Below are 5,000 nucleotides of genomic sequence, written 5' to 3' on the forward strand. Positions count from 1 at the left end.
TACTTAACATTATTTTATCATTAACACAGAAAAAAGTTAGCCTTAGCATGTAGCTAACTACTATCATGTGTGCTGATAATGTATCATATTGCGGTAAAGTAAAAGTGTATTAAACATTGGTATATTATCAAATGCACTAACTTTAGCCCCGCCCACAGCCCCGCCCACAGCCCCTGACACAAGCGGTTCTTAAGTCTAGACCAGCAACGTTTTGGTGCTACTTAAGAACCACTTTTCCTGGTTCAGAGCCGGTGCTTTGGCTGTCGAAAAAAGAAAGAACTGGTTCTAAATTAGGCTCCGAACCAGCACTCGAACTGCCCCGGTGGGAAAGGGGCAAAAATGTTTACTTCACTTTAGTAGTTATAAACTTAACAGGTTCTTTGTCGTGGTGTATGGTTCTGATTAACATCCATGGAATGTTTGTGTTCTGTTGGTGAAAAAAAGGGGGTTCTTTTAACAATCATTTACTGAAAGGTTCTTCTTCAGGAACCCAGAGGAACTATGTTTTAGGGTCCGATACAGGATTTAAAATAGATCTACTGCTGGCTTTATATACTGCACACAATTAAAATTAAAGGTTCTTAAACGGTTTTGTGTCGAGGTTTACGGTTCCGTAAAGAACCTTTAATATCGTCGGAACATTTCCATTGCAAAAAAAGTTCTTTGTTGTGGATAAAACGTTCTTTAAGCTAAAAAAAAAATGCTTTTATGTGATTAAGAAAAGAGAAAGGTTCCTTGGGGAACCAAACATGGAACACCTGTTTTAGGGGTCTACACAGAACCTGAAATGGTTCTTCTTATTTGCTTTATATATACTACACAATGTTCATTATGAAGCTTCATAAGCTGGTTCTTTCTCAGGGTTTATTGGACTGTGAAAACCCTTTAACATCCACAGAACCTTTCCACTGAACAAAAGGTTCTCCGTAGTGGAATCTACGGAGAACCTTTAGATTCAAAGGTTCTTTAGAACCTAAAAACGTAACTTAAGCACTCAGAAATGGGGTTCTTTAAAGAACTATTTACTGAAAGGTTCTTTGGGGACTCAAAAATGGTTCTTCTTGATCATCGCTGCAAAAAACGTCTTTTTGGTTCTTCCTGGCACCTTAATTTTTAAAAGTGTAGAACCATCATCTACATAGAGACATAAATCCAAATGTATTGGCACCCTTACGCATTTTTGTATTATAGAACCGTTTTAATATTAAAACGTCTTTGCTCTCCAAGGGGTTTTACATAGAACCACTTTTTTTTTTTACTTCTGGCCAAGAACCATTGGGTTCTATATAGAACCGTGAGAAACCTTGATTGTCAATCAAACCTTTAAAGGCTCTAACGAAAGGACAAACATCGAAGGGTGTTAAAGCCGAATCCGTTATAATAACATGCATATATGCATTAGGTTCCTAAGAGAAGAATCTGGACGTCGACGTCTTGCCCTCGGATCCTTCCAAGGGCATCGGTTCATGACAGTTCTTTATCAGTGTGTCATCAGAGTGTGTGCAGAGTGTGTGTTGAAAAGCCTGATGGGAGGATAACATCAGCAGGAGGACAATGAAGATTCTTTATGTTCCTCTATCGCTCCTCGACCGCGTCTCTCTCCTGACCTTCAGCTCATGACTTCTCTGCTCGCACTCGCTGTGCTTTTATCAGAAGAGCAGACACGAGAAGATTCCCTTCTACACATGATAAAGCACTCGGTCATTTTCCTTAATAACGCTGCTGTAATAGTCTGGAACAGCGGTTACGTCGGAGCACTCCGAGAAAGAAAGCCGTCCTCCACGGCGTCGCTTTTTGAACAGAACTAAGGAGCGATGCTAAGCTCACGTAATGACGGTAATGACTGTAAATGTCAAACTGACCGTTACAAGAATTTCAGGAGAAAATGGATGAGAAATTCAGCTAAAAATATGAACTAAACAAAATCAGAGCTGAACAGAAAGCTTAGGAAACAGCTCAAGATTCCCAGTGTTACATCTTAGAGGTGGAATTAACTGGTATTTAAAGGTGGGGTCTCTGTTTTTTTTTTTTTAGAAATGCTTCAGAAAGCTGAGTCGGGACGACAAACTAAACAAAAACAAAACAAACGTGTAACCAATGAGCAGAAAGGGGCGTGTCTTGTCCATATGGGCGGAGAGAGTGTTCAGTGCGCATGTGTGACATTAACAGAAAGTGGTTTTAACATTGACATGGAGGATAAAAACAAAGAAAGAAAGAGAAGAAAGTCTTACGATAAGGTAAGAAGTAGGACGTGTTAATATAGGATCAGCTTTCCAGCGCTGGAGAGAACTGAAGGAGCAGGAAGTTGGTCACATATTCACAGATTGGAGTTTCCTGAGTCAATAACTCCTGAGCTAAACGCTGTTACTACACAAATAACACCTCTTTTCTATCGTAGTAATGTAGAGACGCAGCTACAACCGTGTTTTGTGTAGTAACAGTGTTTAGCTCAGGAGTTATTGACTCGGGAAACTCCAATCTGTGAATATGTGACCAACTTTACTTAAGACGCCGAGGCGCTTTTTTCCTTCTCGATAGGTGAGTAACGTTGGTTTTGCTTTGTTACACAGAACTAATATATGTCTTTGTCCTTTACATGATTATGCTTGTGTCATTTTTGCTTGTTTGTTTATCTACAATCGTATTGTTCTTCCCTTCAGCTATGATAAAGACACATTTCTTTCCATTAGTCGCCTGGGTTACGTATGTACGTGTGGGCGGAGCTATCGATACAGGGGTGGGACCCATTTGGGTTAGGGGCGTGTTTGTTTTGGTGTTTTCAAATGTCAACATTGGCTTTCAAACAACGGAGACCCCACCTTTAACGTTTGGGAGAAACATGATGACTAACGTCCTTGCTATTCGAATACAGGTGAAATAATTTTCTGCTATTTCTCATGGACAAACTTATGAGTTATTTTAACTCTGTAGTAGACGGCAAAATAGACCGTGCTAGTGGATAATGTTGACGGCCAAAGCGAAAGAGATAATCCCGACTCTCTACTATCAACTCCATGGGTTTCAGATGCAACAAAGACAAAAACATACAGTTTACTTAGAGCTGAATTTAAACGCTTTTGCGAAACTTATCCCGCGCAACTCAATACACTCTATCTTGTAGTTAGTTTGTCGACTCGCTAACGTTATACAGAACCCTGGGATTTGAAACAAGGAAACATAAACAGAGCTAAATAAAAAGCTGTGACGTCCCTGATGGATTACTGCTGAGTAAGACATGCAGTCGTACTGAGAACAAGTTTCCACACGGCGACACGTGTAATGATGTGATGGTCACGTGCTCACTTTTGCAGTTAAACACCAACGTGTAAAAGCAGCAGCACCACAGCGACAGCAGAGTGGGAAGAGTCCAGGCTGAGATCGTTAACTAAATGACAAAATGATGATTAGCCTGAGTAGTCTATTAATCACAATGCAATATCTTATCATGAAACCATGGCGACGGTCAACAGAAAAGGTTCTAATAGAAATTTTACTACCGTGTTAAGTAAAAGAGTGAAAAGATGAAGATCCACGAGCAGAGGAAGGATATAAAAGGACGGATTTCGCTTTAAATGACATTTCTAAAGCTTATCACGAGAAGCTGCTGAGAGAGAGAGAGAGAGAGAGAGAGAGAGAGAGAGAGAGGGTTTTCTTTTTTTCTTGTATACACAGAGAGTGCAGTGGATTAAGACTGTAGTGAAGGAGAAACAAAGAAAAATGTGCTTATGAAAAAGAAAATCTAATCTAAATCCAATCCCAGTTGAGAGATAGTCATCAGAGTTGAGCTACTGAGCTGAGAGATGCTCTCGGTGCATGGTAATGAAATCCACAGAAACAAAACAATCATCAGTCTGAAGAAACATGGAGCTGCAGAGTCACGTTTAAACACTCACACACTGTTTATTCCCAGCTGTGTGATAATTAGCTGATGATAGGATCCAGGTGATGAAACGCATCAGGTAACGAGAGATGATTGAAGTGATGAGACAAATACAGATGGTGATCAGATACACCAGGTGATGAGATACACCAGGTGATGAGATACACCAGGTGATGAGATACACCAGGCGATCAGATACACCAGGTGATGAGATACACCAGGCGATGAGATACACCAGGTGATGAGATACACCAGGCGATGAGATACACCAGGCGATCAGATACACCAGGTGATGAGATACACCAGGCGATCAGATACACCAGGCGATCAGATACACCAGGCGATCAGATACACCAGGCGATGAGATACACCAGGAGATGAGAGACACCAGGCGATGAGAGACACCAGGAGATGAGATACACCAGGCGATGAGATACACCAGGTGATGAGATACACCAGGCGATCAGATACACCAGGTGATGAGATACACCAGGTGATCAGATACACCAGGAGATGAGATACACCAGGCGATCAGATACACCAGGAGATGAGATACACCAGGCGATGAGAGACGCCAGGAGATGAGATACACCAGGCGATCAGATACACCAGGTGATGAGATACACCAGGCGATCAGATACACCAGGCGATCAGATACACCAGGCGATCAGATACACCAGGTGATCAGATACACCAGGTGATCAGATACACCAGGCGATCAGATACACCAGGTGATGAGATACACCAGGCGATTAGATACACCAGGTGATGAGATACACCAGGCGATTAGATACACCAGGTGATGAGATACACCAGGCGATTAGATACACCAGGTGATCAGATACACCAGGCGATCAGATACACCAGGAGATGAGATACACCAGGCGATGAGAGACACCAGGAGATGAGAGACACCAGGCGATCAGATACACCAGGTGATGAGACACACCAGGTGATGAGATACACCAGGTGATGAGACACACCAGGTGATCAGATACACCAGGTGATGAGACACACCAGGTGATGAGATACACCAGGTGATCAGATACACCAGGCGATCAGATACACCAGGTGATCAGATACACCAGGCGATCAGATACACCAGGTGATGAGATACACC

The 5,000-nt window shown here is 42.1% G+C and overlaps 1 protein-coding gene across 3 annotated transcripts in view; it reads right to left on the reverse strand.

Moving 5' to 3' along the window:
* chchd3a (coiled-coil-helix-coiled-coil-helix domain containing 3a) overlaps window positions 1–5,000 on the reverse strand; it is a 102,965-nt gene that overhangs the window by 28,782 nt on the left and 69,183 nt on the right. The window lies entirely within an intron of this gene.

The sequence above is a fragment of the Tachysurus vachellii genome, chromosome 16 (assembly GCF_030014155.1).
Source record: "Tachysurus vachellii isolate PV-2020 chromosome 16, HZAU_Pvac_v1, whole genome shotgun sequence".
Taxonomy (NCBI): domain Eukaryota; kingdom Metazoa; phylum Chordata; class Actinopteri; order Siluriformes; family Bagridae; genus Tachysurus; species Tachysurus vachellii.